Raw genomic sequence first — 27,478 nt, 5'->3', positions numbered from 1 at the left:
CACTAGAGCTGCGGCATGACTTGAGGCCAGCTTTTTCTTTGCCATGCGCTTAAGGTCATTCCAGCGCTTGTAGCAATCATTAGCTGTGCGCCTCACGAATCCAAGGGCACTTATGAGTTCCGCAATGGTCTGCCAGTGTGTCTGACGTTGTGCAGGTGTGGTCTTGCATCCTGCAGTAATTACCATTTCGGTGTCATGTGCGGACACATACTCCACAAGTGTATCAAGTTCGACCCGATTGAAGCAGGGCTTCCTTGGTGGGCCGAACTGTGTAGCCGTGTCTGGGGCATCAGCCTGTACTGGACAAGCACTCTTCCTCTTCCGCTTGGAAGGTGGTGGTGGTACTGAGTGTCCTACGCCGCTCTGGACACTAGGGGCAGGAGCCCCGGTGGACTGTGGACTAGGAGTGTGGGAATGAACACTCACCATGGGAGTTGGTGCAGGCATTAGCTGAAGTGTGATGTGGTCAGGGGGAACATCAGCAGGATGGACTAGGACCGACACTGTCCTGGCTGGGACACTCAGAGCTGGTGTGGATGGAGCCGCAGCTGCCCCTGCAGCCTCACCACCCTGCCTACTCGGGGCAGCAGATGATGCCCCTGATCCATGTGGGCTGGTGACACCAACGTGCACTGCCACACGTGGCCTAGACCTGCTGACCTGTAAGTCAGCCATGGAGTCATCTAGTGCCAGGTCTGGTGCCACAATGGGCTGGTCCAACAAGGGCTGAGCAGGGATGGTCTCAGCCACTTTACCCTCAACCAGGGGGGGCATGGGTGTCCCTGACTGGTCACCCACATATGGTAGGCTAGGGGCACCCTGCAAGTCCTGGCCACGTCCCCTACCGTATCCACCACGGCCACCTCTTGTGGCTCGCCCCCCTTTGCCACCTCTGGCACTGATGTTGTTGTGCGTATGGGAGTTGCAGTAAACTATTGTCCTGGGCAATTGGGGGTCAAAGGGGTAGGGTACTAGATGGAATTTGTACCCTAGTGCTCCAGCAAGGCTGTATGTGACCCCTAAGGGAAGATGACGGGACACGCAACACACAGGCACCCCGAAAAAGGTAGATAATGTGCACGCAACCCCTCGTAGACCATGTGCGTGGAAAAAAAAACCTGCACTACGCTGTGGCACCCAGAAACACAAAAATGAACGTATGCGTGTCACACGCAGCCTAGACTGACCTCTGAAGGGGTAAGCAACACACGGGGCAAGCACAGATGTCAAATACGTGCGCAACTCACCGTCTACCAGGAAAAATCACGTGTAAAATACATGCGTGTGCGCGTTGGCAACACCCCCGCCAAAAGAAGAATTGTACGCTGTCTGAGGAGACAGGACAACAGGAGAAGTGAATGCTGTTTGAGGAAACAGGCCCAGGTAAAAGACAAGAAGAAAAAAAGCTGTCAGAGGTAACAGGGAGTACGAACTTGGAACGCTGTGAAGTAAATCGCATGTGAACCGACAAGAAGTACAGATTTCACCCACTCGCTCTCCACGAAAAGCACGTACAAGGAAATGGCGTTCTACACGTACCTTTTAAACATGCCCACGCGTCCAGTGTCACTTCCGCGTGTACGCGCTAAGGCCCCATCCTCCAATTACACGCGCTGACACTCTGACGTGCAGTCATTGGACGTGCAACATGCACCCGAGTACAGGGAAACGCCCGCGCACGCACGTCACAGACGCGCATACGCACTGTTGGCCTTTGGGCCAATGAATTCACGTACGTGTGCTGACGCGCTTACACGCTAAGGCCCTTTCCTCGAATTACACGCAGACGTGCTGGATTTTCACGTGCCAAATCACTCCGTATCAAGCTGGCCACGCGTAAGCACACGGAAGACCACGCTCCTGCCCAGAAGGCCGAATTACTGCCCCCCCAGAGTCCTGAGCACGCTCCCACCTGCCATCTGCTGCTGCCTGATTGCCTGCTGCCCACGTGCCCTGCCATTTGCTGCCTGCACATCAGCCAGGGGTGCTGTTGCTGTGACCACTCCTGCTGGAACCGAAGACTCCCGACTGAGATTCCATCGCTCCACAGCCCAGCACCAGGACCCAGTTGCCCACCCACTCCAGCCTCTGGGGTTGTCATGTCGGGCACTGCAACATCTGGCACCACTGACAACCCCCGGCCAGAGAGGCAGAGGGGCACCAGCTTCACTGCCACCGAAGTTGGTGTCCTGGTGGAGCAAGTCCTGGGCATTATGATGCCCGCTTCGGAAGTTCCCGCGCCGACAAGGAAGGACGGACTCGGATCTGGACGAACATCGTGACTGCCATCAATGCGGAGGGGGTGGCAGTCTGCGACTTCCAACATGTCAAGAAGCGCTGGGAGGACTTCTTGCCCAGGACCCTCAACAAGGCCCGGCGCCTCTTGAAGGCAGCGGATGCTAAGGGGCGCCGGGGCCACTTGTCGAAAGATCAGATGAGGGTCCTGGAACGCATATCTCCAGCGCTCCATGTCCAGGTCCTTGAGAGGCAGACCCGTCTGGAGTCGAGCGGTAAGTGTACATGCATCATGATTGTATGCTGTGCGTGTGGTGATGTGCCAGTAGTGTGCACGTTGCACATCTGTTTGTATGGGGCCGAGTATGGGTGGGGGTGTACAGGGCCGTGAGGCTAACACATGCGAGGGCTGTCATGTGTGAGACATGGATGGTGCTTGTGTGTGTAGGCTTGCATGCCAAATGCAGTTCTGTGGGCACACATGTTTGGGTGAATGTGTATGTAAGTAGGCATGTTCGTGATGTCACGCATGTATGTTGTTTTCAGCTGCATGTATCAGCACTGTGTACATACACTGTGTGTATTTGACAAGGGTGCAACAGTGATGCAACATGGATGCATGTGACAGCGGGATGTGGAAGCCTGATTGGCAGATGTGACATGGATGCCCATCTGAACACTGCGACAGTTGGCAGAGGTGTACACATGCATGCAAGTGTGGTGGTGTGTGTGCATATGTAGTGCACACCCTGTGTTGCATGTGATGTCTGGCTCACCTTTGCCTGCTCATGCTGTTGTATGTGTATGGATGGTGCTGGCAGTTGCGATATGGCTGTGGTATGGCTCATGTGTGCAAGTTGAAATGACATGTGTGTTGGCGATTGTGATGCCATGTCTGAGGTTTGCCAATGCCACTCATGTACAACTGTCATGTGTGTATGTGTCCATTGTACAGTGCCCAGATGCCTGTGTTTTATTTCTCCCTGTCTGCAGCGTCAAATGATGAAGAGGGCGGAGAAGGTGCTGTGGAGCACATCGGCGTGGATTGCACCGCCAGCCGGAGACGCAAGGCCCGGCTCCCCTCTCAGGTTGTGATCTCGTCGGGGAGTGAGGAGTCCGGTGCCGCGTCCCAGGCCGCAGCTGCCGGGGGGAGGTCCAAGAGGCGGAGGTTGGAGTTGGACTCCTCGGCAGCAGAAGGGGCAGCTGGGACCCCACAGGGCCCAACGGGGGAAGATGGCACGGAGTCATCCAGGTTGGTGGGGGGTTTGGTGGAGGAGGAGGCCATGCAAGCAACAGAGACGGGGTCTGGAGGTGGGGATTCCACTGGTGCTAGTGGTGCAGTGCAGGACCAGGGACAGGAGGCAGCACAGGCCGCCGCGGAGGTGCCTGTGTGCAATCCTGTCCCTGATCCTGTCACTGCATCATCTTGCACCAGCAGGGATGCCTATGTCCAGACCCGTTTTCAGGCAGGGGATGAGCTCACAACAACTGGCCTTCCTCTGCCTCCGGACGTGGCTATCCGGGTCCGGGTTGAGCCTGTCCTGACTGGTGTGGCATTGCGTCAACGGGCCATGTGAGGTGACCTGCAGTCTTTTCATGAGGAGACTGCACGTCATCTCGAATGGCTCGTTGACCGCGTCGGCCTACTGGGACATGTCACCCAGGCCGGATTCCTCCGTTTGATGGTGCTTGCTCAGACCCACTCCTCAACTGAACCCCCTATGCGCCAGTCATCCTCCGTGCCATCTTCCCACCCATTAGTCACCTGGGTGCCCTGTGGAGCTGCCTCTGACGGTGCGGCCAGGCCGGTGGAGGAGGCATCCCTGCCACAGTCGGGAGTCGGACGTCCAGCAGGGGTGGCCACATCAATGACTGCACCCCAGCCAGTGGAGGATGTGCAGGCAGCAGGAGGCAGTGCACGGGCAGAGGCACAGCAGCAGCAGCAACGAGGTGGGAGCCCTGATGGCTCGGGGCCTTCGACATCGGAGGGGCAGACATCGGCCGGAGGGCAGGAGGACCCAGGACGGGAAGTGTCTTCCATGTGGCAGCGGTTGGGCCACGCCATAGATGCGGAGCGGCAGCGGGTGGAAGAGGCACGGCTCACGATGGTCAGGGCAGAGAACTCCATGCGGAGGGCCCTGAGGCGGGCCGAGTGCCTCGAGGCAATCCGCAGGGAGTTGGAGGTGAACATGTCGACGGCCCTGCAGACCCTCGGGGCCATGGAGGAGGAGTGCCTCCGGGACATTGAGCAGGAGTTTGATGATGCCCTGGCCCGGAACATCCCGAAGTGAGGCGTCGGACTAGCCCGCTGCCCTTGTAAATAGTTCTGTAGTTAGTGTTAGGTTTCCTTTGGTTTTGCATTTTTTTTGGACCTTTTGGACACATGGCCACATTTTTGTATATAGTTTTTTTGTATTAGGTAGTGTTATTAGATAGGTTTAATTTCTTCCGTTGGGATCATGGACCCTGGATTGTTTATCTGTATATAGTTGACTGTTGGATTTTCATTTTTTTTAATGATTTACCCATGGAGCAATGGTTTTCGATTTTAATTTTCCATTGGATTTACTTTTGTGGACTGTGACTTTGGACAACATTTCTTTGGATTATGATTTGTGGTTTTGCATTATTTCACAGACATGCTGTTTTTTTTTTTAATTCCCATTTTTGTTTGTTTATTTTTGATTCAATTTATGTTGCTTTTAATACATATTTTTTCTTCAAACTTCAATGTGTAGTATCATCTCATTGGTTTCATGCATATCATGATACGGGTTTTGACATTCACTGACACCTATTTGGTGTATGTGAGGGACATGTGTTAATTTCCAAACTTGCAATTGGGGTTCTATCATGTTATTGCCATTTCTAAGTGGGTGGATGCAATTCTCGAGTGGGTGTTTGGCATTTGGAGGCTGACCATAAGGGCCAGGGATCTAGATTGTGATGACATGCTGGCTGGGGGATATGTGTGGGGGCCTGGTGGAGGGTGCCCCTCAGTGCTGGGGGGTGGGGGTGCTGGGGGACATGAGTTGGACATGAGTGGGACATGAGTGGGGGCCTTCTGGCAGGTGCACCACAGTGCTTGGGGGTGGAGGGGGACATGGGTGGGACATGAGTGGGGGCCTGGTGGAGGGTGCCCCACAGTGCTGGGGGGTGGGGATGCAGGGAGACATGAGTTGGACATGAGTGGGGGCCTGCTGGCAGGTGCCCCACAGTGCTGCGGGGTGGGGGTGCAGGGGTGCAGGGGGAGATGAGTGGGGGCCTGGTGGAGGGTGCCCTGCACTGCTGGGTGGTGGGGGTGCAGGGGGACATGAGTGGGGGCCTGGTGGAGGGTGCCCTGCACTGCTGGGTGGTGGGGGTGCAGGGGGACATGAGTGGGGGCCTGGTGGAGGGTGCCCCTGGATGCAGGGGGGTGGGGGTGCAGGGAGACATGAGTGGGGGCCTGGTGGAGGGTGCCCCACAGTGCTGGGGGGTGGGGGTGCAGGGGGACATGAGTGGGGGCCTGGTGGAGGGTGCCCCTGGATGCTCGGGGGTGGGGGTGCAGGGGGACATGAGAGGGGGCCTGGTGGAGGGTTCCCTTGGATGCTGGGGGGGTGGGGCTGCAGGGGACATGAGTGGGGGCCTGGTGGAGGGTGCCCCTGGATGCTGGGGGGTGGGGGTGCAGGGAGGCATGAGTGGGGGCTTGGTGGAGGGTGCACCAAAGTGCTGGGGGGTGGAGGTGCAGGGGGACATGCGTTGGTGGGCAGTAGTGCAAGGTTTCATGTGGGTTGGCTGGGGGGCATGGTGGATGGGCTGCCTGCGGGACATGTGCAGGGTAGTCCCCTGTGGTGTGGGCCACCTACAGGGGCCGTGGAGGGTGTAGAGGGAACACCTGGGAGGACCCACACGGGCAATTCACGTGTAGTGCTCCCCGCACACCCCTGAAATACACGTGCCCTGATGGAATCGTGTGTGATACTTCCCGCGCACCCCTGAAATGCACGTACCCTGCTGATTTTGCGTGTGATACTTCCCGCGCACCACTGAAATACACGTACCCTGATGGAATCGCGTGTGATACTTCCCACGCACCCCTGAAATGCACGTACCCTGCTGATTTTGCATGTGATACTTTCCGCGCACCCCTGGAATACACGTACCCTGATGGAATCACGTGTGACACTTCCTGCGCACCCCTGAAATGTACGTACCCTGCTGTTTTTGCATGTGATACTTCCCTTGCACCCCTGGAATACACGTGCCCTGATGGAATCGCATGTGTTACTTCCCGCGCACCCCTGATGTACACGTACCCAGGACACTTGCGTGTGAAACTTCCCGCAAACCACTGAAATACACGTTCCCCGCTTGGCGTTTGATGTTTGGCTGCCCTGTGAACTGGTCCAGGGTTAGCGCAGCCCTTTGCGATGATTTGGGAATTTTGAAGGCTTTTCCTTGCGCGAGGGCGTTTTTGGGGGCGTAACTGGCACTGCTGCAGGGTCGCTGCTCAACGGCTGGTTTTTGAGGCTAAAATCCATGAATACGCTGTGCGAAGAAAAGGATTTTATCACACGCGGCTGGCGCAGTCTATTGCACGGGGACACTGTGCGCCAGCCACGTGCGCCACTTTTGTGCGAAATTCTATGAATTACGCTGTAAATGTCCATGTAACACGGTACTCTTAGCATTTAAATGAAATGCAAGTGTGATTTTGTGGTACTAATGGTATGCAGTCTTTATTATGAATCCTTTATATAGACATGCTTTCGTATCGCAACTCATATGACAAAAACACATGTTGATAATATATGTGTGTGTCTAGTAAAGGTTTACATTTTTATCGAAAAGGGTGGGGGGTACTGGGGTGGAAAACAGTTGTTAAGGGGGAACCCCCCTAGAAATCATATATTAGAGAGAAAAAATTGTTCAGTGTGTTTTCATTTTGCAAGTTACGATCTAAAAGCATTGAATTTAAAAGTATCCGTTATAAAGACATTTAACTGGTACTAACAGGCAAACTGTACCTGTCAAATTTGTGTGCAGCCAAAATTTGTTTTGGGGGTGGTAGTATCGGCATTCTGTGGCTGTGCATCATGAGTTGTGGGTTTACTTAACTGTGTTTTGCTTGTTGTTGTCACTATGGTGTGATGCATTCTGGTACATGTAGTTTTTTGGTTGTTGCTGTACGGAATAGATGTAGTTATGTATGCACTGTATATTTTTCATACATGGAGACATGGCTGTCAAGGCCTTGCACTCTGGCATGCTACTACTGTGTTGCACCTTGAGTTACACCTACACACTTGGACATTTCATGCACTCACAACGCTGAGTAGGATCATGTCCCCTTCAATGTGTGCGGTTTACTGGTTTGACGATTGTGGGTAAGAATGTACCTTGCTATTATTCTTCACCTACCTTTGCCTTTTAATGCCCTAGGTGTCCTCTGTGCACTTTCACAGAGGTTTGGTAATTGATTCGGGAGATTGCAGTAGCAGTAAGGATGGATTAATGCATGCAGTGTGCACATCCACTTGTCATGGGTGTCACACTGGTGAACCCATTGACCTAGGACCCTTTAAGACGAGGCAGCAATACTTAGAGATAGATGGGGGTGCAGATTGTACTCATACATCAATAATCAAACCGACTCAGGAAGTTGGCAAAACAAGGTACAGTTTTATTTGCAATTATTTAAAACAGGGAGTTACAACGGACATCGACAAACGTTCGGTCGATTTCTCTCAACGCATGTTATAAAAACACATTTATAGTCAAAACTTCATCAATGACGTCACACTACGTGGCAAACTACAAAAATCTACTTGGGGATGTGATAGGCTGACAGGGAACATCTAAGTAAACGTTCCATACTAACAGGGGTAGTGATTGGGTCTCTAACATCAGGTGGACAACTAAACCCTCCTCTAGTGCAATTCATCTACATCATCACAAAATATACGACGATTCATTGGTTATACAAACTATAGGGCTCTCTTTTACGTGGCCCTCAACAATTGGTTGGCACACTTGTACCCTTCTGGAATATTCCACATGCCAGCAGCATGCAGGCTGGTACCCTAGGTGTTTGAGGGGTGGGGATTCGCCTGGTCATGCCTCCCCACCCAATTAGCCCAACATCTATCATCACTCTTGCAGTCTGCCAGTCAACTAAGGCTTTGAACTTGGCCTTGCAGAAGCTCACTGTGCCTGAGAATAAAAGGGAGTCTAGGCATAGTTTGTCTCCTGGTTTCGGTGTAGCTCAACCCAATCTCTATTTTGATCTGACCATGTGACTGGGAACTGCATTTTCATGCTCTTTGCTGCATTTAATACTATTAAATGATGACATCTTGACGCCTTCAAAGTTTTTCCATTCCACCTCAAACAGAAGTTTGTTTCTTTCTCATGTTCATGTAACTACTGGATGGACAACCAGGCTCACGGTGGCCTCGACCTCTTGGTGCTGGGCCAGCCAAGCCTTTCTTGAATTCTCCTTCCCCATTAGCTGTTTTCCAACTGCGACACCCTAAAACCCTTTCCATTCACAGGGTTCAAGCTTTGCTAAAGTGCATCGTGGAACATCCAGATCACTTTGTCTACTTGCGTTACTGCATCTGTACAATTGTAAACTGATTTTACATTTTCTTCAGTGTTTCTTTAGCATGAGCATCTTCATTTCGAGCCCAAAATGCTGCTCATCTTTGATACCTCCTCTTCAGATCTTATAGAATGTCTATACTCTTTTGCCTCATGCATCTTTTCTGGGTGCTTCAGTTCTGCTTCTCATGAAATCACCAGTCTTCTTTCTCACTCATTTTCACACTTCTTCCGGGACTTTGTCCAAAAGACCATCACATCTTCGTGAATGCAAATAGTGTTGTCTCAATGGATACCTTGTTTCCAGGAATCTTTGTGGTACATGCATCCTCACTGGTACTGCACATGACACAATTTCTGGTTCCCAACATATAGGCAACATGGGCAGAGCTTTTGGTGGGGATACTTGACGGCTTCTCTACACTCCCCCCTCTGGGAGATTCATCACCACTCTCTCATCAGTCTTCACATATAGGCATCCTCGTCTGAAGAAGTGCTTCTTTGGGACCCATATCTTTATGACTCCTTTCAGGCATCCTGCTGATTTCACATGCTCATCAACACTCCAGGTCATAAGCATGCATTGTCCATTGGGACTACAGTAGATCCATCTCCCCACATAATTTTTGTGGTTCTTCGGGTACAGAAACTTTGCTCCCTCAGGTGCATGGATGCTGGCCTTTACGTAGTCTCTGATTTCTTCGTCTGTCAGCTCTTTATCTTAAAATCTTGATTCAACATCAATTACAATCTTCATTCCTACTGCTTTCTTCACAGTCTTCTTACATTGTGTGATTATTAGATTATTATCCTGATCACACAGAATCTAAACATGATCATCACCAACAGGGCTCTAAGGAGTTTGAAAATGTTCGCCATCCATTGTGGAACCCATGAGAAGATTGACACAAAGCAGCTGTCATCAGCAATGTCTTCCACTTTGTCTTCCATCTTGATGTGTAGGTTTGTCAGCATCGTTATAGCCTCTGTCAAGGTGCCATTCTCGTTGTCGTGAGAAGGTGTGAATGTGCAACATGATTCTCTGATTTTGGCACAAACACCTCCATCCATAGCTGTGATCATGTCCAGGACATATCTGTTCTGAAGATTCATCAGTTTTATGGCTCTTAGTTCCTCTTTGATAGCATTAAATCCCTTTACGGTGGTGTTGATCATCTGCAGAAGCTCCCATCTGGTTGTTTGTAACCATTTGGCATTTATCATCACCTGGATCCTAGGCATAAAGATTGTTGTGAATATTGCTGAAGTCTGACTGAACAATCTATGTTTATATGGAAAAGCGATTTAAGAGCTCAGCAGATCTCTTCTTCCTCAAATGAGCATCTGCTTTTGGAAACTCGCCAATGTTCAGGTCACTTTTAGGAATCACCAATGCTGGAACATGAATGATCACTATAGAACATAGTCCTCCCCAATCTCTGGGCAGCTTCATGTAAGCTCTGGATCCACAGGCCCAATAGTGATCCATTATCACTACTGTCCCGTCCTTCATTCCTTGTACATCAAAGATTTGTCCGCATTCTTGATTCTCTCCAACTTTTCTTGTTCCATTATTTCTGAAACATAGCTCTGCACTAGCTAAAGGCACTATCTGCAATGGACCTTCTTTGTCCTCGACCCACGTCAGAAGTTTTACAAGTCTCGGCCATCGAGGTTTGCATCCATTTTCTACTCGTTCGATAAATGGCTTGCGTTTACCAATTACTGCCACAGCTCTGCATATGACTACACCTTCTTCCCATCCATCTGGAGAAAGCACTGTTCCCCAGATCTGCAATTGGCATCTTCCCTTAAAGCTTCAAATTTCTTCTTCAGTCTTTCCTTAGCAATTGAGTCTTCTATTTACTTCCCATCTAATTCCTGCTCCCTTCCTACCAGGCTGTTCATATCTTATCACATGATTTCTGGTGTGTGCTCTTGCTCTTGTCTTTATATCTTAAACAGAATCATCCTCATCTGGTGCTGTCCATTCTGTCGCCCATATCAAAGATGCTGTTTCACCCTGGAATTGACCTCTTGTATGACAGAGTGTATGGTGAGTAAGGCAATGAGCCGTTTGAACATCTATTTCAATAGCTATGAATATTTTAGACTTTCCCATAGCATAAGGCAGGAGTGCACATACATAGCAATCCTCCTCAGAAGTCCTCTTTCCCACTTCTTTCATGTGCTTATACCACATGTTTCCCAAATGTGCTGTACTGTCTAAATAATTATTTAATTCATAATCATCCTTCCTTGCACTTTTATTAGGTCTCTTTTCTTGTCAAATGATTCTGTCTGTAATGACCACAAAGCAAATCAAAAATGGACCTCCCTCCAAAGGGATGCTTGGGGTCACTTGTTACAGACATAGTTACCTCTAGGTGAGCTACTGGAGTAGGAACATTCTTACAATGTCTAGTTCTGCCAAGGTGACTGGAGTGGGAAGGATCAATGGGACCACTGATTTCTTGGGGCCAATTAAATACACGGTGTGGATTACCAAATCAGAAAAACAATGATAAATGTAGAACAAGCATATATTATGCACCAATACATGAGGCTCCACCATCAATGTCTCTCCACACGTCGCCCTTGCTCACTTTCTGGACCTGAAATATGCTCTATAGACTGCATAATTGCCTGTAATTACTTTTAGGTAAGGAAAAACTGGTTTTATTTAGACAAACTTGTCAGATGCTCTGGTAATTGTTGAATTTGTTCTATGATCTCCACACGTAACTGGCTGATTGCTGGACGGTTTATAGGATCTTGCATGAACACAAAAGTGTTAGTATTTCGCCAAAAAAGGTAAGGGTGTACTTGAAGCAAATAATAAAAGATCATAACAAGTAGTTTGTGGGCAATTTTGTCAGATAGGACCATCTGTACGTCCAGTAAGATGTTCAGGTAATAGTCTGATATGCTCTATAATTGCGGACAATAATCGTCTAATGGCCGGGCCATTCTTAGGATCTTGAACAAAAATACGTATGTCAGTGCTCCTCCCAACAAGAGCAGGGTAAGCTCGTAGAATACATATGAAGACAGCAAGAAGTAGTGTGTGTATGTCAACATCGGACAACACCATGGGTGCCTCCAAAGAGAAACTCAGTGAGAAACGAGTAGGGGAACTGCTCTCTCTTCCAGTTGTCGAACAAAAAGTCCAAATCGGGCATTTTTCGTTTACTCCAATACTCCACAGTTCAATGTCAGCAAACTCCTGTGACTCAAGAACAATAGCTCGCTCACTCCTTGCTTAGCAGCTACAAAGAGTGTTTCAGGGGGAGCCACAGTCCAAGTGTACCATTTAATCTGTCTACTGGACAGTCTTTGCGTCCTTCTTTCTCGTCATCGATTGAGTCTGCACTTGCTGAACTTCTTCTCTTTGACTTGCTTCTGAATGGGTTAGGGGTACGGTGGTCTCTCCAGCGTAGACTTTCACATCACCTAGGTGTATCCAAGCTTGTCTCCCTAGGACTTTAACTGCAGATGGAGTAATGTCCTCCACAATGAAAGGGCCGCTAAATTGAGGCTTGTGCCACTTTCTTGTGAAATTTCTGATTAAAACCTGATCTCCAGCAAATGGTTTAGGTTCACATAGTCCTTCAGGTGCGGTTGCTGTATGGTCTTCATCTGTGTTTTCAGACCGACACCTCATCCGCTTGACTTGATCTGAAATGACAGAGATATTAGCGGTCATACATGTTAAGTATGCACGTAACTCCTCTCCTAACAATTGTACAGTTGTCAGGGCATAACTCCTAGTCCTCGATGGAGGAGGTAGAGGTGTTCTCCTTAGCCTCCCTGTAACTAGTTTGTGGGGTGTGAGGTGGTGATCCGAACCGGGCTGATTTCTCAATGCATATAATACAAGGGGCAAGCAATGCAGCCACCCCTTTTTCAGTGTCAGTTTCAACTTAGCTATTCTCTCTTTGAGCAGACCGTTGAGTCTCTAACATATTCCATTCACTTGCGGGTGATAAGCAGAAGAAAAGTAGTGTTTTATGCTATGTAATAAGCTAATTTGCTCGAATACCTCATTCACAAAATGGGGGCCATTATTTGATCTCAGCACCTCACATACTTCCCATCTATGTAATACTTCTCAGACTAAGAACTTCACAGTGAAAGTGGCATCAGGATGCGTGCATGGACCAGCCTCAATCCACCTTGAGAAAGGGCACACTACCACTATCATATACCTATATCCATTACAAATCTGCAGCATATCAGCATAATCAATATGTGAATGCTGAAAAGGACCATTTGATCGAGGAATTACTCCTCTAACTGTTCGCAGCATGCGCCCAGCAGTAAACTTTTGACATACGATGCAATTTACGACATAAAAAGCATTGTGTTCTAACAGGTTCGGTACAAACCAGTCCTCCGCAATAGTTGCTGAAAGGCTCTCCCTAGTGACATGCGCAGGGTAGTGTAGCTGTTCTAACGCCACCCTTAATAGGGCTAGAGGCATCACCAGTTTACCAGTACTGTCTTGTCACCACAGTGCTTCAGAAGGGGATACAAAAAAACCCTCAGCATCCACAGGTCCTTCTCTTACTGTGGAGCTTCACCTTGCACTTCCATTAACTGCGTTCATGACAAATGATTAAAGATTTTATTCATAACCATTATTACAACCATTTTCTCTTTTACATCAGGAGTATCAAAACTAAACATCTCGGAAGAATGTGCAACTCTTTTGGCCTCTTCGTCTGTGGCTTGGTTTCCACATGAAATAAAGTCTGTCCTCTTAGTGTGCGCAGCGCACTTAACTATCGTGATGGCTACCGGGAGTCGTAATGCTTTAATTAGCATGTCCAATAAGGTGGCGTGTTGCACTGGAGTGCCTTCTGCTCCGAGGTAGCCCCTCCTTTTCCAGCGTGCTAAACCTGCGTGCATGGTTGACGTAACCTAGGCAGAGTCACCAGACACTGTTACTTCCTGGTCTGTGTGATTCTTGAGCGCGACAATAAGCACCACCAATTCTGCAGCCTGTGCTGAAAAATGAGACGTAGTCTCGCACTTGCTACCACTTCAAATTCCCCATTGTCTCTGTGTCTTACCACAGATGAGCCTGAATGCCTTTCCTCATCAGTTTGATCGATCTTTGAAGAACCATCAATAAAGAGAATCTCCTTTTCTCTCGGGATCTTGTCATAGAATTCCTCATAGTTTGAGCAATCATGCACTTATTCATCCTCTGCCAGTGGCTCAGCTACAAACGTGGCAGGGTTCACCATTTTACCCCTGACTATTTTAATCGCTGGATTCGATATAACCACCTCATAAGCAGAAGCTCTTTTGAGACGTCAGTGTACACTTAGGTTTCTCCAAAACAGCAAACAAAAGATGCTCAACAAATAATGTCATGGAACACCCCATTACTATGCTGGCAGACTTCTCAATGGCGAACGCGGCTTCTGACAACAACTGTTCACAAGGGAAGTGACCCCTCATAACTGGGTCCAGAATCCCTCTGTAATATGCTAAGGGTTTGTACCCTACTTTAGTTCTCTGTGTGAGCACTGCTGTCATGACTGTCCCATTGTTACGCTCACCTGGCTCCCACAGGGGCGTCGGTCGGACCCGGACTGCTGCGGCCTCCACCCACGTGATGTGTAGTGCAGCGATGACTGACTGGATCTGCCCTCCTAATCTTGTCTGTTTTGCCCGTAGAAATATTCTCCTACAAGTGGAGAGATAGATTTAGCCACTTGTGGATTCAGGTGATAGCACCCCCACTGTCCTCCCCACTAATCACCTCTGAAGCGCCCTCAGCAATCTCACTTTATATTCTTGAAGGATGAGCCCTCCATCCTGCGAAGCACGCAGGGGCGCGTTGATGACCAGTTACTTCACTCGCCTGAAGATATTGGAAGAGTTGTAGACAAATCCTGACTCCAAAATGTCCTGGCGAAGAGCCGTAAGTATATAGTTCGTAAGAGTTCAAAATGTCTGGAATTCACTCCTGTCCAATTCCTCTTTTATCTTGCAGCTTTGACTCAATTAGAGGATTGACAGCTGAAAGCGCTCCGGTAAAAGTCTGTGTTACCCAAAACTGTCCGGTAAATAATGCCAAGGGTTAAACTTGCTGCTTTCTCCTTATCTTACAGGTGCGGAATTAGAAGATGTGGCGTGCTGATGAATTATACCTCCGGCGGTAAAATCAGGTAAGCATATGGCGGCTAAAGAGATTGTCTCTGTCTGTTCTCTCTGCTCACCTTGTTGTTGCTTGCCCCCCTTAGGTGCCGGGATTCAGCGATGTAAAGATGGAGACAGCGCCGGATCGAAGAGATGCTGCGTGGAACGGTGAGTATGGCGCGTCGCTGCTGCTGGTGATGCAACGCGTTTAAAACAAAGTCTTTCCTCTGGTTTGATGAATCCGGAATCAGGTAAGAAATCAGATAATACTCTTGTTGTAACCTTTGCTTCTTTCCTTCTTTCTAGGTGCTCCAGGTTCGAGGCGGGCGTGGCAGAAGGCTGGATGCTGCTGCTGGCACAGTGAGTGTTACGCTTCTGGATGCAGAATAACGCGAAGCGTGTGCTGCTCTTCGGGCGTGGTTTAAATAGCCTCCAAAGTAGTCCCAGGTATGTATTCCTCCCCGACCACACCCGAGTAACAAAATAGTCCCTAAGCTAAAGTAGTCCCTTCCAGGCCTCACATGGGCTTGGATCTTCTTGCAGCATGGTCTGCATCAGGTAAGTGTGCACCTATAAGCCTGGCGCCTATGGTGCCAGGATTGATGTCCCATATGACTGAACCCAGACAGCCCCTAGGAGGGGTTGCTGGGTTTTCTCAAGGCGACATGATGCCTGCTCCCGGGCTGATGGATGTGGTCTGGATGCCCGGGGGTATGCATCATGGCAGCACTCCCCCTCAAGGCCCCTCCTAAAGTCGTTCCTCCCCTTGGTCCTGGTTTGTCTGGGAAGTCCCGATGGAATCTCTTCAATAATCGTGGTGCATGAACGTGGTCACTAGGCTCCCATGACCTTTCCTGTGGCACGTAACCTTTCCAATCGATTAAGTAAAAAAGTTTTGATTTAACCACCTTGGAGTCCAGGATGTTTTTCACCTCGAATTCAGGTTCTCCATCTATCAAGATAGGATCTGGTGGTTTGGTTAATCTTTTGCCTGGTTGAATTGGTTCTAAAAGTGAAACATGAAAGACAGGATGAATTTGCATATTGGAGGGTAATTCCATTTTGACGGACACCGGGTTGATAATGGCCTTAATGGTGTAAGGTCCCAAATATCTAGGATTAAAAGTCTGAGTTCCTTTCAGAGGCATGTGTTTTGTAGCTAGCCAAACCTGATCTCCAATTTGGTACTGTGGAGTTTCACTTCTATGTAGATCAGCATTTTTCTTGTATTTCTCTTTTGCTTGCTTCAAATGTTCTGTCGCTTCTTTGAAGGCTTGTGTAATAGTAAAATGTAAATGACTAACTGCAGGCATTTCTAAGTGCTGAGGCAAATCGAATTCTGAGGTTCGAGGGTGGTGTCCATATATGGTATAAAAGGGGCTTTGTCCGGTTCCTGAATGTACAGAGTTATTGTATGCATATTCGGAAATCCATAAAATATCTTTCCAATTACTTTCGGTCTGGTGAAGCATGCAACGTAGGTACTGTTCAAGGGTCTGGTTGGTCCTCTCTGTCTGACCTTCAGTCTGGGGATGGTGACTGGTTGATAACCTTACGTCGATTTGCACCAATTGGCAACATTTCTTCCAAAAATCTGAAATTAATTGACTACCTCGGTCAGAGACCAATACAGAAGGAAACCCGTGTATTCGAACAATGTTTTCGAGGAACTCCTAGGCCAGGACAGAAGCAGAAGGTAATCCCTTCAAAGGAATAAAGTGGGCCATCTTGGAAAAAAGATCCATGATAACTAGAATGGTGTTAAATCCGTTACATGGAGGTAGATCAGTAATAAAGTCTAAAGATAAGGTGTGCCATGGTGTAGGTGGAATATCCAAAGGTTGTAAAAGGCCAGCTGTTTTTTTCTTCTGACTCTTGTTTTGGGCGCAAATGCCGCAAGACATCACAAATTACTTTATATCTTTTCGCCAGGGCCACCAGAATTGTTTCTTCATTTTGGCTTCATTTTTTGCGATACCTGGGTGACCTTCCATTAGGGAATCATGATAATTGGAGATGACAAGTTCCTGTAATTCCTTGTGTGGTAGAAATAGTCGTCCTTGATAGTAGGGTAGGTCATTGATGACTGAGTAATCCGGGCCTTTCTTTACCCAGTCCTGCAGAGCTGCTGAATTGAAGAGTTGTTGGATTTTTAAATGAATTTCTTCTAGTGTCTGTAAAGTAGTTATGCCAAGAATTCTTTGTTCAGAAATTATAGGCACCGGCTCCGGGTTCTCATATGCTTCTTCCATTCCTATTCGGGATAAGGCATCTGCCTTGCCATTTTTACAGCCTAGTCGATAAGTGATCACAAAATCGAATTCGGCAAAGAATAATGCCCATCGAAGTTGGCGCGATGATTGGGCTTTGGCCGTTTTTAGATACTGCAAGTTCCGGTGATCAGTGATTACAGTAATGGTATGCCTGGCACAGAGAAGGTAGTGTCGCCAAGCCTTAAAGACGGATTTGATGGCTAATACCTCTTTATCGGTAACCGCATAGTTTAACTCGGGTGCCGAGAAATTTCTGGACCAAAATGCCACTGGGTGAAGTTGACCAGTTTCAAGATCCTTCTGGGACAGGACAGCTCCCATGGCTAAACTGGATGCATCAGTTTCCACTATGTATGGAAGCTCTGGGCGTGGATGCTTTAAGACAGGCGCAGACGTGAATTTCACTTTCAGCTCTTTGAAGGCCTTTTCAGCCTCTTCTGTCCACAAGAAACGTTTGTTCCTTCGCAAAAAAGTGCTGTGATGGGATGTACAACATGTGAGAAGTCCGGAATGAATCTGCGGTAGAAATTGGCAAACCCGAGCATGCTTTGCACCCCTTTAGCTGAACTAGGTGATGTCCACTTGAGAATTGCGTCCACCTTTCGTGGGTCCATTCGGACTCCTTTTGGAGTCAAGATAAATCCAAGGAATTCAACTTCCGTAACATGAAAAACACATTTTTCCAATTTTGCATATAACTTGTGCTGGCGTAGTTTCTCAAGGACTGCACGTACGTGCTTAACATGGTCTGATTCTGAGGAGGAGTATACAAGGATATCGTCTATGTATACGACAACACAGACGTCAATGAGTTCACGAAAGACATCGTTCATAAAATACTGGAAGGCTGCTGGTGCATTGCACAACCAGAAGGGCATCACCTGATACTCGAATAAACTGTACTTGGTGCGAAAGGCCGTCTTCCATTTGTTGCCTTTCTTTACACGTACCAGATGATATGCCCCTCGGAGATCTAACTCAGTGTAGATACAAGCATCCTTTACTTGGTCTAGTAATTCGGGGATCAGAGGCAATGGGTACCGTTTTTTTACCGTAATCTGATTTAGTGCGCGGTAGTCTATGCACGTTCTAAGGTCACCTTCCTTTTTTGGCACGAAGAACAAAGCTGAGGATACAGGAGACCTGGAAGGGCGAATAAAGCCATTGGCAAGGTACTGGTCTAAGTATTGTCGTAGGTGAAGGTTCTCAGGTTCCGTAAGGGCATAAATCCTGCTACAAGGGGGTTGTACACCGGGTATGAGATCGATTTGATAATCGTACGATATGTGAGGAGGTAAGGTGTTTGCCTGTTCCTTTTGGAAGACATCCTGGAATTCTTGGTATTCTGGAGGTAGTTGCATGACTTCTGTGGTTACTGTGGCCAAGCCTGTGTTCTGATTTTTCTTTGGGTAACAGGTTTGTGCACAATCCGGGAAGGTTATTCTCTTCTCTCACCAATCAATACAAGGATTATGTGTTTCCAACCAACGTATCCCCAGTATTATTTGGAACTGTGGGGCTTTGATTAGATCAAACACAATAGTCTCTCGATGCCCATCCTGACCCAATAGTGTCATCTCTGTGGTGGAATGAGTTACAGGCCCGGAGGCTATTTCAGTTCCATCGACTGTGGTGATGACATCTGAGGTGGTTTTTCGGCAGAGAGGTAGATTCATCCTGGAAGCCAATTCGTGGTCCATATAGTTCCCTACAGCCCCGCTATCAATGTATGCCCTTACTGCATGCATACGTGTGGGTTCTCTAGGATCTATTAGGACCATTGGTATGATCAGATGCGAGGTCTGAGTGTCCTTCTTTAAGCTCAGCAAGCGGACCTCTACGCTTGTCGGGCGTGGTCGTTTTCCAAATCAGGCTCTTTTGGACTTTTATCAACAACTCCTACCACCTTCTTGGGTGGTTTTATAGGGCAATCCCGTAGAAAATGTCCTGAGGTTCCACAGTACAGACACAAATGCATCTGTCTTCTTCTTTCCCTTTCTGTTTGAGTTAAGGGTCCTTTGACCCCCCCTGATTTGCATAGGTTCCGATGCATCTGTTCCTTTGGGGGCAACGTTGGATTTAACCAATAGCCGATTTTCGAACTTAGCTCGATCAGCCTTTCTATTCTGGAGTCGATGATCCAGCTGGACCACTAACTCTATAAACTCTGCGCAATCCTGAGGTGGGTTCACAACTTGAGCCAAGACGTCTTTAAGTTCTCCCCTAAGTCCACGATGAAACAATGTAATTCGTTTTTTCCTCAGGCCATCCGGTTTCCACTATCAATCTATTGAAGGTTGCGATATAGGTTAGCAGATCCTGGTTACCCTGTCGTAGGGACAAAAGTTTGTTATCCAGGGGCTGTCCTTGGGAGTGCCGGGCAAATAGTCTTTCCATGCTCGTTTGAAAGCCCTGAAAATCCGAAGAATTGGGTCATCCTGAGTAACTAGTGGAATTGACCAATTAGCTGCACTGCCACTGAGATATGAAAATACAAAGGCTACCTTGGCTTGATCGTTTGGGAAGGCTCCTGGTCTGCATAAAAAGAGCAAGCGGCATTGGTTCATAAACACGGCGAACCTTTTGGGATCTCCGGCAAAGCGTTCGGGTGGAGTTTATGGAGTATTTCCTGGTAGGTTTATTTGCACAGGGTTACTCGATAACACAGGAGCTGGGTTTCCCCCGGAACCAGGTAGGGGTGCTTGTCCAGCTTGAGTTTGCAGCAGTTGTCTAGCAAGATCATCTATGCGCTCCTTCGATACAATTAGTTCTCTTGTGAGGGCATTAGTCTCTTGGCGAGCGTGCACTTCCGCCCTAAGTTCCCCCAATAGTTGCGCCAGTTGGTTGGTTTCTGAGGTTTCCATAACGCCTGGGTGGGGATTTGTAGATAGGCTTTGCGTTCTGTTACGCTCACCTGGCTCCCACAGGGGCGTCGGTCGGATCCGGACTGCTGCGGCCTCTACCCACGTGATGCGTAGTGCAGCGATGACTGACTGCATCTGCCCTCCTAATCTCGTCTGCTTTGCCTGTAGAAATATTCTCCTACAAGTGGAGAGATAGATTTAGCCACTTGTGGATTCAGGTGATAGCACCCCCACTGTCCTCCCCACTAATCACCTCTGAAGCGCCCTCAGCAATCTCACCTTATATTCTTGAAGGATGAGCCCTCCATCCTGCGAAGCACGCAGGGGCGCGTTGATGACCAGTTACTTCATGGGCCTGAAGATATTGGAAGAGTTGTAGACGAATCCTGACTCCAAAAGGTCCTGGCGAAGAGCCGTAAGTATGTAGTTCGGAAGAGTTCAAAATGTCTGGAATTCACTCCTGTCCAATTCCTCTTTTATCTTGCAGCTTTGACCCAATAAGAAGATTGACAGCTGAAAGCGCTCCGGTAAACGTCTGTGTTACCCAAAACTGTCTGGTAAATAATGCCAGGGGTTAAACTTGCTGCTTTCTCCTTATCCTACAGGTGCGGCATTAGAAGATGTGGCGTGCTGATGAATTATACCTCCGGCGGTAAAATCAGGTAAGCATATGGCTGCTAAAGAGAATGTCTCTGTCTGTTCTCTCTGCTCACCTTGTTGTTTCTTGTCCCCCTTAGGTGCCGGGATTCAGCGATGTAAAGATGGAGACAGCGCCGGATCGAAGAGATGCTGCGTGGAACGGTGAGTATGGCGCGGCGCTGCTGCTGGTGGTGCGACGCATTTAAAACAAAGTCTTTCCTCTGGTTTGAAGATGCGATGAATACGGAATCAGGTAAGAAATCAGGTAATACTCTTGTTCTAACCTTTGCTTCTTTCCTTCTTTCTAGGTGCTCCAGGTTCGAGGCGGGCGTGGCAGAAGGCTGGATGCTGCTGCTGGCACAGTGAGCGTTACGCTGCTAGATGCAGAATAACGCGAAGCGTGTGCTGCTCTTCGGGCGTGGTTTAAATAGCCTCCAAAGTAGTCCCAGGTAGGTATTCCTCCCCGACCACACCCGAGTAACAAAATAGTCCCTAAGGTAAAGTAGTCCCTTCCAGGCCTCACATGGGCTTGGATCTTCTTGCAGCATGGTCTGCATCAGGTAAGTGTGCACCTATGAGCCTGGCGCCTATGGTGCCAGGACTGATGTCCCATATGACTGAACCCAGACAGCCCCTAGCAGGGGTTGCTGGGTTTTCTCAAGACGACATGATGCCTACTCCCGGGGCTGATGGACGTGGTCTGGATGCCCGGGGGTATGCATCATGGCAGCACTCCCCCTCAAGGCCCCTCCTAAAGTCGTTCCTCCCCTTGGTCCTGGTTCGTCTGGGAAGTCCCGATGGAATCTCTTCAATAATCGTGGTGCATGAACGTGGTCACTAGGCTCCCATGATGCTGGGTTTTCTCAAGGCGACATGATGCCTGCTCCCGGGGCTGATGGACGTGGTCTGAATGCCCGGGGGTATGCATCATGGCACCTATTTGTGTGTGAGAAAATTGGGAATTCTTCAAACTGGAGCTGTGCAAATGACCTTTTTTAGTTAATCAAACCCCTACCCCATTTCCTCAGTCCATTCAATTTTTCCTGATTTACCTGTGCCTTTTTCAGGGCCTGCAACAAGGGCCTCTTGTATGAACTATAATCAAATACCCATGCTCTAACATAATTGCATAGTCCTGAAAATGGCTGCATTTGCTTTATTGTGTGCAGTTTTGATGTTTTTAAGATTGCCTCAGATGTTTCAGGTGTAACTTTCTTTCCTTCATGTGAGATTAACTGATCTATGTACAACACCTTTTCCTGACAACACTGCAATTTCTCTTTGTCCACCTTATATCCTTTGTCTGCTAAAATAATCATTAGCTGAATCGAGTCTCGTCTTCACACTTCTTCTGATGAGCTACAGACCAAAATATCATCTACGTATTGCAGCACTTGGCAAATCAATATTGCTTGGGTCCATCTGCAGGACCCTATTGAAAATCGATGGGGACTCACAGTACCCCTGGGGCAAACGTGTACTTTTCAGCTTAGACTGAGGAAACGTAAATTACGTAACATCTTGGGAATCTTTATGAACTGGGATTGAGAAAAACACATTTTCAAGTCAATCACCGCGAAGTATGGCGCTTCAACAGGGATACTACATAGTATCATCGCCGGATTCGGAACTAGAGGAAACTCTGCCTCCACAATCTGGTTAAATGGCCTCATGTTTTGAATTAAACGCCACAACCCCCCTTTTGATTTTTTAATCGGATACACTGCGGTATTGCATGGTGACTCTGACGTCACTGAAATGCCTTGGTCAATCTTGCCTGATATAGTCTTGAAAATACCCTCATCTGCCTCTCGAGACATGGGATACTGCCTTGCTCGAGGTAAAATTGCTCCTGGCTTCAATTTAATTTTAACTTCTCCCACCCATTTTAACAGCCCTACGTCATAGGGTGCCGTAGTCCATAAAGAAATTGGCACTTTCTCCATATCTTCACCAAAAAATGTGTGACGCTGCCGCACTATCATCATTTTCTGTGGAATCTCTCATCTTTCTGTCCTGATCCAATATGTAATACTCATCTCAAACACTACTTCGTCATCTGACGGGTCTTCTCTAAACATATCCTCGTCAGTGACTTCAGTCAATCTATATCCTTCCTCAATAGCAATCACTGTTCTCCATGGCCTGCCCTTCTCCCAACCTTTGAGCATGGCCAATTCCCCTCGCAGTATGGCTGCCTGTAATTCCAAGGGAAAAACCTGTCCCCCTCTTCGTCCATAGGTATCTGTGGCCTGAACATAAATTCATCAGGTATTCTCATGATCTTGCCACAAAACCAGGTAGCCACGTTAACAAAATGCGTACCCCAAAGTGAAACACTTCCGGTTCTAACTGCGTTCCTCGCATAGCTATTTGCCCAGTAAATGCCATGATAAATTTGCCCACGTTTACATAATGTATTCCTGGTGTTGAACACACTATGCCCTCATCAGTGAAGGAAATCGTCATGTTTAGCTTAGTCATTAAATCTCGGCCCAGTACATTAACTGGTGTCTGTCTTGAATACAACAACGTGACAGACATATCACTTTCTCCTATAGAGACTGGCAATATCTCAGTAAAAGGAAGTCTACTGGTGGCTCCAGAGAACACCTGAGCGTTCATGGCATTTCCATATAACGAAAATGTTCCCTCTCGTATACGTGAGTGAGTTACCCCAGTGTCTACTAAAAAAGAAAAGGATTTGCCTCCTATGGTAACGTCAACCCTCGGTTCCTATTGAGGATTTGGCATCACTGATAGTACTGAACACATCAAGTCACCCTGTGAGCTGTCCTATTGAGGGTACATAATTATTCCCGTACCTGTAAAAGGATTTCCTCCCACGACAGTGACACCCCCTATTCTAGGAGTCAATAACTGCCCAGTGTTTGCACTCTGCTGTATCTGCATGGGAGTGTGCAGTGACTGCCCTTGCAGCGGATTCAATGGTGCTTGTCGTGGTTGCAAAGCCTGTTGTATTTGCAGTGCTTGTGGTTGATACACTGTCTGATCTTGGGCAAAACCCGTCCCTACTTTTTGGGCTATATGCTGTAGGATACGCTGTCCCCCCTCTTGAGAATTGCCCATTCTGTACATACCCTTGGCTCCCTCATGTTTGCGCAATGTGCCGTCATTCCACATGTCCAACACACAGGAGGGAGTCTTCTGATTTGCCCTCCCTGCATGCCTTGATTATCATTCTGCACATTCTGAAAACCACCCTGGTTATTCTGAAAGCCTCCTCTTCCGCGGAAGCCTTCAGCGGAAGTCTCCCCTGCCTATCGGGATTAATCTATTCGCTCCTTGATCTGACTGCCGTTGGTTATTCACCTGCTGTAATACACAGAGGTTATTAAGCACGTACCCGGGGATTGAACCCGTGTTGTTCCATGTCATCTTGCTTCCAAGGTGAGCACATTGCCCCTGAGTTATCCACCTGAGACTATGGACCACTGTGGTCAATCGCTAATGTGGCACTTCTTCACACCTATGATCAACAACTCTACATGATTCCCAACTGCTTCTTCCTCTTCCTGATTCCGAAATGCTCCTCATCCGCTGTTACCTAAAGAGATGTGTGGCATGTGGTGTTGTACATAAGGCTGAATGCTGCTTTGCACATATGATTACTGATCAGTGTCACACACTGTCATATTTTACTTCTACGATATGCTGTGTGACATGCAAATACCGGTATGTACTGTGTACACATGTTTTGAACATTTGGGTGTTATAAATGGTGTATGTGTCAGAATGCAGACGCCAAAAAGTCACGTTGTAACTTGCCCGGTTGTCAGAAATATTTTGATCATTTCTGTGTGCTAAAGGTGTGAATGCATGACAAGTTCCCCCTTTGAATTTTAGATTGCTATTCCAGTTCTCACATCCTTTAACAATTACAGAACTGGTATTCCTAGTTTGGACATGTGTAACCTCAGTTCCACCAGTCCAAGAATGATGACAGGTGGACATGGTCAGCAGATACATCTTCCAAATAGTAAGGGGCACATTGCTATGTACGTGCATGAGGTTCATGGGGTGTGTGCATTAACCAAGTCTTTGCAGGGATCCTGCACCAACCCCTGAGTTCCTGAAGCCTTCTATGGTAACTGGGTTCGGGTTTCTGTGCTCCAAGTTGTAAAGGTAATCAACCAAGACCACAAAATGCATGACTAGAAATAATTCCCTTCTTGCCTTTGCATCTGAACCTATTATAGATGTTCCAATTCAACCAGAGGCAAATCCCATGCTGGAGTAAGCACCTGTGTGATCTGAAGATGTAGATCAAGTCCATGGATGAGATCGGAAGCATAAAAACATAGATGACAACCACGGAAATACCATTTCAGGATTACCCCAAAACACTCATAACCACATTAAAAACATGCATAGAATCAACCAAAACAAATCTATAAATCAACCTGGGCACAACTCAGGGGGCTTAGTTCCTTGAAGGTATGGTAAAGTTGTGAACATGTATTATGTAAATAGACAACTGGCGTGACAGGCAGAACCAGCAACAGTGAGACAAAGGGAGGGGGTGCGAGAGGGCGTGAGTAAGAGAGGGAAAGACATGGAGAATGAAGGCTCACTAGAGGTGCAAGGGGGTGATGGCTGTTTGCTCAAGTGGACACCAAAAGATTTAAAAACCTTTTTTGATGTAAAATATGGCCAACTCTTTTGATAAGCAGAGGATTTGAAGGAAAACAAATATAAGACCAATGCAACAAGTCAGGCATGGATCGTTCATCCATCAAGCTAATGTGGTGGCCACGCTAGAACTAATGTCTAGAAGAAGGGGTCGAACAGCACATCTGATGGAAGAATCCTGCTAACTGATCAGGAAACAAAGGACATTTATGCACAAGGGTGAATAGATACATTAATAAGCTTTAGCTTCCAAGCCACTGCCAAAATAATACAGTGCAATTAGAATCAATTGTACTCGCCCATCATTGAAGCAAAAAGTAACACATAAGAGTTTACAGTTGCAGCTGGAACCAAGTGACAACTTTTATGCATGCCAATGGACTTGTGTGCACCGACAATCCACGACTGAACCCTTCTGTAAGGTGAGGAAAAGGGGTGAAAACGGATCACTGCCTGTGGGATGCAGCAATAGGTCCCACATTATAATAGGGTCCCCATGGTGAGAAACCTGAATGTGTCTCACTTACTAGTCCCTGAGGATCTGTCATCCAGGTGGCCAGGACACGGCCATCGCTATTGGGTCCAGTTCCTGGGGGTGGACCAGTGTGGGAGGATCACCTGGATGGGGGTTCCTCTGGGAGTGGAAGTGGGACACCAACGGGTGAGACGCGGTATCCCCCTTCTTATAACACCTTTTCCCCAGCCTACCACGTAGGATACTCAGACACTCTAGCCCTCCCAACCCCCTTTCCGACACAAACACTTTCTTACATCACGAAAGACAATGGACTAACACTAGAGCCGTTTTCCTGACATGTCCCAACACAAGATTCAGACAGTCAGGCAATTGACCAGAACCACTCACACCTGATGGTCCTTTCCCTTCCCCACAGGGATAAAAGGTTAAGCACGAAAGGACACTACGAGCAAGGCAGACCACACAATGTTAGAGAAGAGCAGCGCAGAGTTTTGAGCAGTTTCTGGAATTTAAGGAGGTCTGGCACAAATCTGAGAGGGGCAGGGAGGCTGTTCCAAAGGGAGGCACTAGCCGACGAGAGAAACCTGCCCCAAATTCTCTGCTTGGAGAAGCGTTTGACAGTCCGAGAATTGGAATTAGAGAAGCGTAGGGCTCTATTGGGGGTATTTTGGCAGGGAAAGTTGGAGATAGCGTGGTCCCAGGCCCCAGAAGACCTTGTTGACAATGCAGAAGGTCTTGAATGTGACCCTTGCAGCGACCGGGAGCCAGTGGAGAGATTGTATGACTGGAGAGATACAGTCCCTGTCTTGAGGCCAATGATAAGTCTTGCAGCACTATTCTGGATTAGCTGGAGGGGGCGAAAGTAGGAGAGAGAGAGATTGAGAAATAGGCTGTAGCAGCAGTTCAGTCTGGAAAGGACCAGGGCTCTGGAGACATTGAGCTTCTGGGGGAAGGTGAGAAAAGGAAGAAGGCCTCTGAGGAGGTGGAGCTGGAAGTGGGACTTTTTGTTAAGGCCCATGTTATGAGGGGTGAAGGAGTGAATGGACTCGAAGTTTACTGTGAGGTTTATGGCCTCACAAGAAGGTGGGGGCAGAGGGCCCAAAGAGGGTGGCCCAAGGGTAGGAAGAAAAGGGCTCTGGTGCCCCAATGAGGATCTCCATCTTACTGGCATTGAGACAGAGATCATTCGTTGCACACCATGCCTGAATGGTGGACAGACAGTGGGGATGAGAGAGGAGAAAGAGGAGGTGGTAGAGGGAAGTCTGAAGGAAAGCTGTGTGTCGTCGGCATAGCATTGGAAATGAGGAGAGAAGGAGGAGATAAGGTGAGTAAGTGAGCCGAGAAAGATATTGAAGAGTCATGGTAATAGGATAGATCCCTTGGTGACGCCACAGGTAGAGAGGGTGGTGGTGGAGGAGAAAGGGCCCAATTGCAGCTGGGATGGGTGGTTAGTGAGGAAAGAGGTCAGCCAATCCAGTGCCTGGTCAGTGATGCTGAAGGTGTCACAGAGTCGTTTTATGAGGATGGAATGATTGACTGTGTCAAAGGCAGAGGAGAGCTCGAAGAGAATGAGAACAGCAGGAGAGTTGAAGTCGAGATTT

The sequence above is a fragment of the Ambystoma mexicanum genome, chromosome 10 (genome assembly GCF_040938575.1).
Source record: "Ambystoma mexicanum isolate Mex_15411 chromosome 10, UKY_AmexF1_1, whole genome shotgun sequence".
NCBI classification, from domain to species: Eukaryota; Metazoa; Chordata; class Amphibia; order Caudata; family Ambystomatidae; genus Ambystoma; species Ambystoma mexicanum.
Note: the sequence above shows the minus strand (reverse complement) of the source record.